This window comes from Bison bison, unplaced genomic scaffold (assembly GCF_000754665.1).
Source record: "Bison bison bison isolate TAMUID 2011002044 unplaced genomic scaffold, Bison_UMD1.0 scf7180017864038, whole genome shotgun sequence".
Classification (NCBI taxonomy): domain Eukaryota; kingdom Metazoa; phylum Chordata; class Mammalia; order Artiodactyla; family Bovidae; genus Bison; species Bison bison.
This window is the reverse complement of record NW_011494610.1, coordinates 3866095-3879889: the sequence shown is the minus strand read 5'-3', so window position 1 is coordinate 3879889 and position 13795 is coordinate 3866095.

The window sequence follows — 13795 nt, the reverse complement described above, 5'->3', positions numbered from 1 at the left end:
GCCCTGCTGCGTCCGGCTGTGAAGCAGTAACATGGGTGGTGTCGGGTCAGCCCCGGCCCTGCCGAGGGCCCGCTCCTCTGGCTGGCAGCCAGCCAGTCCTGCTGGGCCTCTTGCCCTTCCCACCCCCTCACCCCTGTGGCAAGTGGACACTCAGTCCATTTCCCTTCCCTGGCCTGCACCTGCTCCACAGGACTCTGCAAAGGACTCGGGTCTTGACGTCAAGGATTCGAGCAGAGAATGTTCTAGGGAATGGCAGCTTGTGAGAGCATCTCTTCTTTCCATTTGAGAGAAGGAAGGTGCCAGGGTGGGCTGTATGGGCCGCACATGGCTCTGGGCTATGGGCGTGACAGCTGGACATACCCCCAAAGGCCTCCTCCTGGGGGCTCCATGAAGTTACCTGCTGCCAGCACCGTGGCTGCAGGTGGCCTTGAAAGAGGGGAGGGCTTAGCACTCAGCGCCAGCCTTGCAGTTCTTGGCCCTGGCACTGGAAGGCACTGGCCACATCTTTGGGGTTCTGGCGTGTGCCTGACGGCCTGAGAATGTGGGCTCAGTGAATGCCAGATTTTGGTTTTTTAATTGAAGTATAGTTAACTTACAGTATTATATTAATTTTAGGTGTAATCTTTCTGATACAGATTTTTATGTGAGATCTCCCAACATTAGGGTGTCACACGCGTTTTTTTATTCCTGTATAGAACAGGAGCACCTTCGCAGCCCGATGGCCATAGTTGAGGCCTCAGGATGGAAAGCTGCATCACCAGCTGTCCCTTATCCTCCCCAGATTGTCATCTTGGTGGCCTTTGAGCCCTGGGAGTCCTGCAGTCCTGGAAGCCCTACCCAGGGTCATGTGGTGGGTCCTCAGAACGTGGGCAGGACCCCTGTGGCCCAGGGGGAAGGTGCCGGGTAATGGGGTGGCCGCAGGGTCCCCAAGAAACAGCCCCACATTTCACTGAGTCTGAGATCCTGTCCTCTGTGAGACGCACCATTATTTTATGCACCACCAAGAAAAAAATGCTGCCAATTATAAAGATGCCACTGATTGTAAGGAATGTCCCAGTTCCAGAAATGTTACGATGTTAAAAAGTGAACATTTTAGGTTTGACGAGAAGTAGAGTCTTGTCTACAAGGCATTGGTGGCTCAGTGGTAGAATTCTTGCCTTCCACGAGGGAGCCGCAGGTTCGATGCCCGGCCAATGTATGTACTTTGAACTTGCCAGGTGGCGCTAGTGGTAAAGAACCTGCCTGCCAATGCAGGAGATGTTAGAGACTTGGGTCTGATCCCTGGGTCAGATCCCCTGGGAATCTCCTCCAGGGTCAGGGAAGATGCCCTGGAGGAGAGCATGCAACCCACACCAGTATTCTTGCCCGGAGAATCCCATGGCCAGAGGAGCCCGGCAGGCTACAGTCCACGGGGTCGCAGAGTCGGACACGACTGAAGCGACTTGGCACAACACGCACAGTTGTGATCAGCTGTGATAAGCACAGAGGCGGCAGCCACCCCAGCAGTGAAGGGCAGAGACCACATCAGCTCTCTTGCTAAAAAAAAAGTAACCTGCCCATACACTAGTGATGAGAAATCTGAGCTGGAGACTCCACTTTGTTTTCACCAAAGAGAGACTACAGGAACCTAGACAGTGCTTCAAACAGTAGCAGGGGACAGAACAGAAGGTGAGGTTCCCTCCCTCTCCTGACCCCGCCCCCGAGGTCGAGCGGCTCCCCATCTCCGTCTCTCTCTCTATTTTTTTTCCAGTTAGCATAACTGGGCGTGTGGCCTCCACTCCGCTCTTCCCCCAGACACGTCTTTCACCAACAGGACCTTTCAAGGCCCCTGGACAGCTGCTGAGCGCCCAGGACACCATGTGCCACCCCCAGGGACCAGGGCCTCACGGGAGACCCTGAGGTCATCCCTGACGTTCCACCCCGGCCCGCAGCCTCAGCGCACCCGGGCGCAACCGCGCCAAGGGAATGCCTAAAAGCAGACTTCTCCCGCCAAGGACATGGGCAGTTTTAATCTTGTCATTTTCAAACTGCCTCCAAACGAAGAAGTACCAAACTCGCCCTCCCGCCAACAGCACAAGATGGTTCCTTCTGTTCCCTTCCCTTTATCTGCGCTCATACGTCTTGCCCGCCCATCTTTGAGCTGAATCGTGCTATTTCACGGCTTCCTGTGCACTTTCTCATGTGATATGCTGAGTATCTTTTCTCGAGCTGAGAAGCCCTTTATCCCTCTCATTACGTCATCTTTGTTCCTTTTCCCTCCTGGTTTGTAGGAGTGCCTCACACACAGGCATCCTCGCCGTCTGAGACGGTCATCTGAAGCATAAACAGATGGCTCTTGTGTGGCTCGGTGAGGGCAGCGATGGGTGGCCGCCCTCACCAGCCACCGCGGGCCCTTGGGATGCAAAGAGCTCAGATCAGAAGCCCTTCCAGGTGGTCGGCGGGACACGTTTTCAGTCCCTCCTTGAGGCCTGTCCACTTCAGGGTCCGGTGGGCGAGTAGGGTGGAAGACAGGTAGGTGGCCGGCCCAGTGGCCTCCTGACACCACGCGGAGCGGGGCTGGGTGACGCTGGCCTGCGTTCTGTGCTCTGACCCACTGCGCCCCGGGGGCTTCGAGAAGCACAGACCGTGTGCCAGCCCGCCAGCGCACTAGGTCGCCCCGGGGGCTTCGAGAAGCACAGACCGTGTGCCAGCCCGCCAGCGCACTAGGTTCAGTTCAGTTCAGTTCAGTCGCTCAGTCGTGTCTGACTCTTAGCGACCCCAGGAACTGCAGCCCACCAGGCCTCCGGAGTTCACTCAGACTCACGTCCATCGAGTCAGTGATGCCATCCAGCCATCTCATCCTCTGTCGTCCCCTTCTCCTCCTGCCCCCAATCCCTCCCAGCATCAGTCTTTTCCAATGAGTCAACTCTTCGCATGAGGTGGCCAAAGTACTGGAATTTCAGCTTCAGCATCATTCCTTCCAAAGAAATCCCAGGGCTGATCTCCTTCAGAATGGACTGGTTGGATCTCCTTGCAGTCCAAGGGACTCTCAAGAGTCTTCTCCAACACCACAGTTCAAAAGCATCAATTCTTCGGCGCTCAGCTTTCTTCACAGTCCAACTCTCACATCCATACATGACCACTGGAAACTTCCCCAAGCCAGTTCTCACGCCCTCCCCCTCCTATCCCAAGTGCCACCTCCCTGGGCTCTCCACCCATCACCCCCAAGCGAAACGTGGCCACCTCATGCCCGTCTGGTGCGCGGGCCTAGGACTTGCTTCCTCGTGTTCATGGGGTGGGCTCCCACCACAAGCAGCACAAGTATGCCCCTCCACCCCGAGAGAGCCCCAGCCCCTCTAGAGCAGCCACTGTGGGCTGGCTGTCCTCATTAGCCGATGCTGTTTTGTTCCTGGCAAGTATTCATACCTAACGAACTGATTTATTCGGTTACTGATTCCTCCTTCCCTCTCTGGAACGGGCACCATGCAGGTCGGTGCTCAGCTGGCTCATCCACATCTCTGCCTCCAGCGCCGAAAGCTGTCCCTGGAACACACTGAGAAGGTTTCCATGAGCTCAGGAATCCTTCTCCAGAGTGGAGCGGAGCCTTCCTCTCCAGGCCCAGGGCAGTGACGAGGGCAGGGTCCCGGCGGCTCTGCCGAGAACTCGCAGAGTGACGGAGGGACTGTGGGCTAACTGGGAGGGCGAACAGAGGGACCAGACCAGTAAGGAGTTTGGCGGCACAGGTAAAGCTGGTGAAGACACGGGTGGGTGGGCGGAGGAGAGGCTCGCACGTCCTCTCTCTCTCCCCGGATCTCAGCACATGACCTGGAGTCGTGTGCGCCAATCCCAGTCCACCTATGGCTGTGTGGCTCTGGGCAGAGCCCTTGGCCTCTCCATATCCTCTTCACAGGACTGTGCTAAGCATTACGTAACGTTTTAAGTGCCCGTGAGATTTTCACGGTCCTCAGCACAGGGCAAACCCTTCAAGCCACTGTGAAATCACCCAGTTGCACCAGAGACAACTCTCCAGGTCTGCAGGCCCCAGGGCTCCCCGGGCTGCGCCCCCGGCTCGGGCCAGCAGAGGGCGCTCACGCGCTGCAGACGGACGCCCGGAGGGCGGGGCAGGAAGGACCACTTCTCAGCAGCCTCGCAGGCATCTGGGCGTGTGCGTTTGGCGCGCGTCCACCCTCAACCCCACACCTGGAGGACCAGCGCACCTGCGCTACCAGCCCACTTTTACTGAGGACGAACCTAGGATTCAGAAGGCATCCCCAAGGTCGCCTAGCCCGGGTGTTCGCGGTGGGGTCCTGCAGCGAAGCCAAGTCGGCCTCTGGCTTCAGGGGTCACAAACTCAAAGGCTTCAAGGGGCTGATGTTACAAGCTGGGAAACTGACCTTCTTGCCTCTGGAATGAGAGCTCAGGTTAGCCATATCTTTACGTTTTTTGAGACAGAAGCCAGACTTCAAGATTTAGTAAAATATCCCAACTTTCATGGTGTCAATGGATTAAAGGCTTTTAACATTTTAATCACCTTACCACCTCTGAGCTACCTTTTAACCTTCCCTTGGAGAAAGGCATATTGAGACAAAACCATTCTCCAGTCTTCACCAGCCCACCCTCTCCCCCTCCCTCAGGCCTCAGGTTACAGGTCACCTCCTCCCTCTGGGTTAGGGGCCAAACCCTATCCCGGGGCTCTCACTCATTTGTTTGTTCATTCATTTATTCAACAAACATTTATTGAACTCTTTCTGTGTGCAGATCTTCTATACCAGAGTCACAACAAAGCGAACTAAAATCGCTGCCTTTGGAATAGAGGAGACAAAACAGACAGGGTGAATTTACAATGTCATTTCAAAGGATTAAGCACATACCTGAAATATCCCAGCAAGAGAACAAGATGGGAAAGCCACCCTGGGCAGGGAGGGCCTTTCTGCAGAGGTAACGTCTTCAACTGTGTGGAAGAAATTGCGTGCCCAGAACTCGGCAAGGTGGACAGTTCTGAGTGAAGAGAACCAGGGAGCAAGGGCCCTGGGGCGAAAAGAGGCGTGCCACGTGGTCATGGTAGCAGCTCTCAGTGCCTGGCACATAATGGGCACTCTGCACCGGTGGATCAGTGGGCACATGGGTGTGCTGCACCACGCCCTGTGCTGGGCACTGGGGAGGCAACGCTTGATGAGTGAGTGGAAGAATAGATCCAGGATTTGCCCTAATCCAGCTTCTTCTGCCCTGGTTTCAGCGCCTTGGTCCCAGGTCTCTCCCCACACACTCTGGCCTCATATTCAGCCTGGCTGGGAATTGTCCAGGCCCATCTCTGGCTGAAAAGGCCCTATAAAGTCCCAGATGTCTTCTCCCAATCTGGCTTGAGCCCCCTTTTCTGTGGCCTAGAAACTGTCCAGAGTCCACGTGGCTTGTCCAGGAGTAGGGGGTAGAGAGGGAAATGGGTTGGTATCTGACTTCCCTGGGTCGAATTTTGGCAGGAGGTTCTGGGAACATCAGGCCTGTCCCCAGAGGAAGGCAATGATCTGGGGGCTACAGAAGCCCCCACCCCACCTTTGCCCTGGGCTGGGGTCCAGCCTAGATGAAATACCATCTTTCTTGAAGGATGGCCAGTTGGCCCATGCAGTCATGAGCAGCACACAGAGAATGGACATCTGTCTGCCTGTCGGCTGTCTGTCTGTCTGAAGGTCTCCGAAGGTCTCCTTTGTGCCAGGCACTGGGAATGCAGAAATGGACTGAAAAGTCTGTGCCGTCATTCCAGGTATGGGAGACAGAGAGTACAGAATGATGAATCAACAAGATAATTTCACAACGGAATCAAGGCAATAAGAACAGGACAGTGAGGGAATCCCCTGGTGCACTGGTGGTTGAGAATCCACCTGCCAACGCAGGGGACACGGGTTGGATCCCTGGTGTGGGAAGAGCCCGCTGGCCGTGGAGCAATTAAGCCCGTGCGCCACGCCATTGAGCCCGTGACCTAGAGCCTCTGCTCTGCGACGAGGAGCCTGTGCCCCACAACTAGAGAGGAGCCTCTGCTTGCTGCAGTTAGAGAGCCCGCACACAGCAGCCAAGACCCAGCACAGCCAAAAATAGATAATTTTTTTAGAAAAAAAAAGAACTGTACAGTGAGCTGATGTGGTAGAAAGGAGAAAGGGTGGGAACTGCTTCACATGAGTGGTCAGAGACGACCTCTAAGGAATGACATCTGAGCTGAGCGCTCATTGGAGAAAGAATTGGCAGCGGGAATAGCAGGTGCAAAGGCCCTGAGGCAGGCGTGAGCTTGGCGGGACCGAGGAACAGTAAGGAAGTCAGTGCAGCTGGAACCGAGTACGCGAGGGTACTGGTGGTCGGAGCGAGCAGTGGGATGCAGGCAGCCCTCCCGGGCCCCTGAGGACTGCTGTGGTGGGAAGAGTGAGCGTGGTCACCTCATGGCGTGACGTGAGGGTTAAACGGGACAGTGCAAGAAAGTGGCTGAAACACAATATGAGCTATTATTATTACTATTACTATCAATCACCATCATCCGCCCCGGCTCTGGCCCTGGGACCATCCCAAGGAGGGCTGCCGGGTTTTATCTGTGGCTTGTAGCATAGCGGTCCCCTGTGTTGGCCCATTGCCCCCACCAGGACCTGGGGGTGGGTATGAACAGACCTGGTAGGAGGTGAGGCTCAGGCAGCTCCAGAGGCTGGAGGGGCCTCCCTGAGGGGCACCCCAGCCTAGAGCAGTGGTCTCCCCTCCTGAGAGGCCGTACCCTGACGCCACACCCCAGCCACTCACAGTCTGGAGGCCTCTGCACCAGCCCAGTCTGCACCCTAGTTCCCTAGGGTCGCCCTGAGCTGATGATTCGATCTTCTGAGCCTCTGGCGGGGCCCACCTGCCCAGACCAGCCCTCAGCCCCAACGCTGGTTCCCGGCGCCCAGGCCGTGGGTTCTTGGGCACGCGATTATTTTTCTTCCCAGATAATTCAGGCCAGGAGATGGCCACTTCTGGCCGCACTGTTCTCACTGCGGCTTCCTGACCCTCTCACTCCACAAACTTGACCCTGTGGTCAGAGGCCTGAAGCCAGACCCAGGAGCCCCCGTGTCTCCCCCTCTCGCCCTGCCCCTGAAAAGCGCCCAACTCTGGGAATCTGACTGCAAACACTTAGGACCCTCAGCTACCCCTTTCCCACAAACCCCAGCTGAGAACACGCCTACCCAGCCGTGGATTCCAGGGAACATGGTGCGCGACAGTTCATAGGGCGATCGCCAACCACAGGGCTCCCTGGAGCTTCTCACTTAACCAGGGACGTGGCAGCATCTGCTCTTGCAAGTTCACTCATCAGCAAGTGTGTAGTGAGCCCCCACTGAGTGCCGGGCTTCCTGGTGGCTCAGCTGGTAAAGGATCCATCCGCAACGCGGGAGACCTGGGTTCGATCCCTGGGTTGGGAAGATCCCCTGGAGATGGGAAAGGCTACTCACTCCAGTATTCTGGCCTGGAGAATTCCATGGACTGTATAGTCCATGGGGTCGCAAAGAGCCGGACACGACTGAGTGACTTTCACTTTTCACACTTACTGAGTGTCAGGTGGGCTTCCCAGGTGGCTCTAGTGGTTAAAAAAAAAAAAAACCAAACCCGCCTGCCAATGCAGGAGCCGTAAGAGACGTTTGAGTTTGATCCCTGAGCTGAGATAATCCCCTGGAGAAGGGAATGGCAACCCACTCCCGTAGTCTTGTCTGTAAAATCCTGTGGATAGAGGAGGCTGGCGGGGTCCATGGGGTCGAAAAGAGTCAGACACGGCTGAGCAACTGAACACAGCACAGCATGGTGTGCCAGGCTCTGCCCTAGGCTGGGGGGCCACAGCAGGGGATAAACTAGGCAGAAACACCTGCCCTCGTGAAACTGACCTTCTGCATGTGGTAAAGGCGGGACAATAGACAAGTGAACATTCAATCACGTAGAATATTGGCTGCTGATAAATTCCATGAAGGACACGAAAGAAGAAGAAGGGGTGCTGGTGATAGGAGTCAGTCAGGGAAAGCCTGAAATCCAAGAAGGCGGCGTTTGAATTCAGGCCTGAAAAAGGTACCAAGTCTTGCAGGCACCTGGGAGAAGAGTCTTTCTGGTGGAGGAAACAGCCGGTGCAAAGGCCCTGAGGCTGGAGCATGCCTCATTGGAGAAACTGCCAGGAGGCCAGTGTGGCTGGAAGAGATTGGGTGAGGGGGAAGCTGCCCCAGGAGACAAGGCACGGAGCGCGCAGGGCCGAGGAGAGAGTCCCCTCTGCCCCAAGGCAGGCAGGAGCTGTGCGGAGTGGGAGGGGCGGGACCCAGGTGTTCACGGAGTCCCTGCAGGCCGCGGGAGCACGGGTGGAACAGGAGACCAGAGAGGAGCCGGAAGCAGGCCCGCCGGTGGGGAGGTGGCGAGGAGAGGAGGGGCCCCCCAGGAGCTCCCCGGAGAGCAAGGGAGCAGTGGGCAGGCGTGGACAGCGCGCCGCTGATCGGGGAATGGGTGCTTTTCCCCACCTTCCGCCTCTCACTGTTTTCCCTGACCTCTTAGATTCACTGAGATGTGGAATGTTCAGACAACGGGACCGACGGGGCTGGCTCCAGGGGTGGATGTGGGGTTTGGGAAAGGAGGAGCCGAGGGGGCCCCCAGGCCTGGCCCGAGCCCAGGAAATGGCCTTTTCCTGCCCCCAGGGAAGGCTCAGGGGCAGCCAGTTGGTGGGGGTCTCCAGGGGTGGGTGTGAGCATTACACGCGGTGCATCCGAGAGTTGAGCCGAGAGCCACGTCCGGGCAGCCGGGGCGGGGTGGGGGGACCCTGAAGTGGAGTTTAGGGCCTGCGTCTGAGCTCCCCGGGGCGGGTTGGGGGTCAGCAAGGACAGACAGAGATGGGGAAGTCTCTGCAGCCCGTCTGCGGCTTTCAAAGCGGGAAGAGGTCCCCGTCCTGAACGTGGAGCCCACCTGGGCGATGACGTCCTTTGCTTCTCGGGGGGCACAGCCTCGTGTGAGGCTCAGAGCAGACCCGGGACTGGACCCCACGTTTCACTCAGCGCTCCGCTGCGCAGCCCTGGGGTCTTCTGATGGTAACAGGATAAACCTGAGGCCCCAGGTCACGCAGCTCTGAGCCACTCAGGGAGATTCAGCTCTGACCAGCGTGGCCTCGAACCTGTCACACCGCCTTAACTGCCTGCCCCCAACCACTACCCCCCCACCACAGAGATGATCAGCTACTCAACCTGCTCGCCAAGTCCAGTGACTCAGCATGGACTGAACAGCTCACAGTGCCTGAGCACACACCCCCGAACTCACGTCCTTCCCACCCATCCTCCCGTGCGGCTGGGGCCCCATTTGACAGATGGGGACACTGAGGCTCTGGGAGATTAAGTCACTAGCTTGGGGTGAGCCACATAAGCTGGGATCTGAACCCGGCAGAGTCAGGGTCCAGAGTTTTCCCTTTGTGCCCCCGGGGAAGGAAAAAGAGAGATGGCCTCAGGATTAAGAATAGTAGACACGACTCAGTGGTAAAGAATCCACCTGCCGATGCAAGAGACACAAGTTCAATCCCTGATCTGGGAAGATCCCACAGGTGGAGGGCAACCGGGCCTGTGTGCCGTAACCACGGAGCCATGCTCTAGAGCCCGGGACCACAGCTGCTGAGCTGCACAGCCCTGCCACTCGCCACGCCTGCAGAAAAGCCCATGCAGCATGGCCAAAAATAAACAGATAAATAATTTTTTTTAATTAAAAAGAAAAGAGTAACAGTCAAGGTTTGACTCCAGTTTTCTGCATGCTGGGCACATTTATGGAAGTACCGCCCCCAGCCCTACGAGGCAGGGACACCTTATCGATCCCATTTTATGAAAGGAGAAGTTGAGGTCTAAGTGATTGTCTGAGAGGGTCCACGAGCCCCTGCAGTTCCTGGTGTCCCCACTCCCACCATCCTTCCTGAAGGCCCCCTTGGTGGCAGGAGAGGCTAGTGATGCTGGGTGACTCGGGGGGATTGCTGGCCCCGGAGCCTCAGTGCCCCTAGCCTGACCACAGGCCATGACTCAGAGCCCTGAGTCCCCCACCCTCAACCCCCTCACAAACCCAGCCCCAGGGGGTGCTCTTACCCCTCCCTCCTCACTCCCAGCCCAAGACCAGCAGGCTGATGTCCTGGGACATTTATACCCAAGGCCTGTGCTTCCTGCAAAATTATATACATGAGACCCTCAGTCCCAGCAGAGCAGGGAGCCTGGTGTGAGCCCGACCCAGGGAGGCAGACCTCAGCCTGCCAGGCCGGAATGAATCTGCAAGAGCTGTGTGTGGGGGTCTCTGCACCTACCACAGCTCTGCTCAGACGAGTTACAAAAGCAGCGGCCCTGACCGGACGCCGGGGACAGCCCAAGTTCCCAAAGGCCAGCACAGCCCTCTTGCGGGAGGAGGGCGTGGGCCGCCCTCCAGGGCTCAGAGAGGGCTGTCGGTGACCCGAGACACACAGCTGGCTGCTGGGGCTCCAATGAGGGTCTGAGTATCTCTGCTCTGTGGCTGGGCCACAAATCAGTTGCAGCTGCTACAGTCCTGACCCCGGAGCGGGGCTCTCGAGACAAGTACAGGGGTCCTGGAATCTGAGGAGCAGGCAAGAATGTCGTGTGTGTGTGTGTGTGTGTGTGTGTGAATGCAGGGGAAAAAAATCCAGAAGGAAACATGCCAGTATTTTAACACGCTCACTCCAGCCAGTTCTCAGGCCAGGGCAACCCTGTCCCTGAACCCTTGGCAACATATGGAGACATTAGGATTGTCACAACTGGCGGCAGAGGGGGTGCGACTGGCATCTGATGGGTAGAGGCCATCCTACCATCCTACCGTGCTCAGGACAGTCTTCCCCGACCCCAGACAGTGAGCCAGTCCACAACGTCCGTGGTACCCAGTTCAGAGAAACTCTGCTCTAGGCTGTGTGGACAGAGGGGGTGGCGGGGTCTTTCTTTCCTTTAGCTTGTCCAATTTCCCAGAGAGAAATGGTTAAGAGTACGGGCTCTGCAGCCAGGACTGGGGTTTATATCACATCGCGCCCAGGCAAGTGTCCTTACCTCTCTGAGCGCAGCTGTGGCCGGGGGAGCACACCTCCAAGGGAAGATTCAGTGAGATCATATCTGTGAAGGGGCTGGCTCAGCAGATCCTTAAGTCCGGAGACTTGAATGTTTGTGTCACCAGGAAAAACAATAATAACATGCCCCAGGGGCGGGGCCGCACGTCACATAAAGCCCCTCGGGTCTCCCTCACCCAGCCGGCTGAGGGAGGGATCAGTTTTCATCCCTTATTTGGCAGATGAAGCAGTTGAGGTACAGAGAGGTTAAGCAACTTGTCCAATGTCACACAGCAATAGTCAGAGCAGGGATCAGAACTGTCACTTCGGAACCTAAGTCCCCACCCTTCCACCAGGGGGTCCCTCACTGTCTCAAACATCAAGCAAAGGGATCTTTTCAGTTGAGTTTTCCCAGTCGTCTTCTCCAAAACTTGGGACGACTAAGCCGTCGTTGGAATTCAGATCGCTGGTAAAATGCCAGGTGCCCCTTCTGCCCAGCCACCACCCTTCTGCCCAGGCCCTAGACCCTGCTTTATGGCAGATCCCAAGAGAAGGCCCGAATCCCTGGGGATTTCATGCCCCCATCCTGAGCCGACTTCAAAACCTTGCATGTTGTGGGCTCTGCTTTGATTTCAGGCATTTTATGGGCATGAAAGCCAAGCCTTGGTCCTTTAGGAGACATGGAGCTCCTGAGGGGTGGGGTGGCCTGGGGGGCTCACTGGACAGAACCACGGGCCCGGGGCTGGACTCTGAAAGGATCAGAGGGACAGCCACGCCCTGGGAGAGTTGGACCACAGGCCCCCTCCTCTTAGCAGGCACCTAGGGGCAGGTGGCCTGGCCGCCCAGACGGACTTCATCTCATCTACTGCCCATGGCGGTTTCCAAGAGGCCGACAGCGTTCCCCCGGTTACAGATGGGGAAACTGAGGCTCAGGGCGGGACAAGCACTCACCCATCCCATCACTCAACAGAGAGTCAGGTTCTAGGCTTTTCCCTTGCATCCCGCTATCTCCAGACCTCCAGAGGCCACAGTGAGAGGGACTAAGGGCAGACAGGTGGAGAACGTCCCTCCCTGCGTCCTGGGCTCTGGGCTCTAAGGGAAGGTGCCGCAAGTCTCTTGGGTGGACACACCATAGAGTGTCCAGGATGTGGGGAGGCATGCTGGCTGCAGCGGGTCTGAAAGGCATCCGTGTCGCTGGGGGGTAAGGTCCCCAGAACTTCAGCCCCAGGCGTCCAAGTGGGGAGTGGACCTGAGTTTCCGGGGCTGGGAGTGGGTGACGCCTGCAGAACCTGATTTGCTTGTCAGCTCAGCCAACCAACTTCAACAGCTCCTCACAGCCACCCCAACACTGGCTAGACCCACTGCCAGCAGCCCCTACCCCCAGAATCCAAGCAGGCACCCCAGACTGCAAACCCAGTCACAGAGTCATGGGGCCATACGTGACTGCCCCGGACCACCTGCTGAAGCTGAGCGGCTCCTGGCTCCTTCCTCTGTCCACATGATCATCCATGAGAGGAACCTGTATGCATTGAGGAATCTGTGTGTATTTTCTGTGGCTGCCATAACAGACTGCTACAAACCTGGGGGCTTGAAACAAGAATTTATTCTCGGACTTCCCCGGTGGTGCCATGGATAAGAACCCACCTGCCAATGCAGAGGACACAGGTTCAATCCCCGATCTAGGAAGATTCCATGTGCCACGGACCTACTCAGCCCGAATGCCACAACTGCTGACCTGCACTCTGCAGCAAAGAGTAGCCCCAGCTCCCTGCAACTTGGGAAAGCCCGCATGCAGCAGGAAGACCCAGCACAGCCATAAACAAACACATATTTAAAAAACAAAAAGAGAGAAATTCATCCTCCTACAGTTCTGGAGAATTCTGAAATCAAGGTGTCAGCAGGGCCTTGTCCCCTCTGAAGGCTCCAGGAAAGAATCCTCCCGGCCACTCCAGCCCCTGGGGGCTGCCGGTGTGGTCTGGCCCGTGGACAGTGCCCTGCAGTCTCGGCCTCCCTCTTCATGTGGCCTCTGTGTGTCTGTGTCCTTTACTCATAAGGACACCAGCTGTTGACTTTAGGGATCCCTCCAGTGCAGTGTGATCTCATCTTACGATCCCTGACTAATGCCATCTGCAAACATCCCATTTCCAAATAAGGCCACATTCTGAGCTTCCGGTGGATGTGAAGTGGGGAAGGGACACCATTCACCCCACTGCAAATGCCTACTGTGTGCCCCAGGCCCTGGGGACAGAGTAGCAGACCAGACAAGGCAGGGCTGGGCTGGGGAGAGACAGAAACAGCGAATTACAGAAGAGATGCTCTAATAAACTCCACCAGCGAACTTGGACTCGGGACACCCACAACCAGAGGAGGAGCCTTGGGGTAGGCCTGGGCAGTGAACCTCCTCCCCGTTCTGAGTCCCCGCCCACAAGACCTGGGGCCTGAGCTTAGGACTCACCCTCTCCTGGGAGCCTCCTTGATCCCAGAGGCACCCCCTTGGGGCTCCCGAGGCCCCCTACCCTTCCTCCTGGCATCCAAAGATGATGGGGTTGTATTTTTTGAACTTGGGAATTCCCCAAGTCTATTTATTTACAAAAAGAATGCTTTCTGTAAACAAGCAATGATCATTGAAAGCCTTGATAGAAAAACACACTGACTTTCTCCCCATCCACTCTCTGGGAGTTATCTTTCTTGGCAGGTAGGTGCAGTTGCACAGTCAGTGGTAACAGTACGTGCTTCATAATGTTTGAACACACGGATGACCAGTGTCACCCTGCC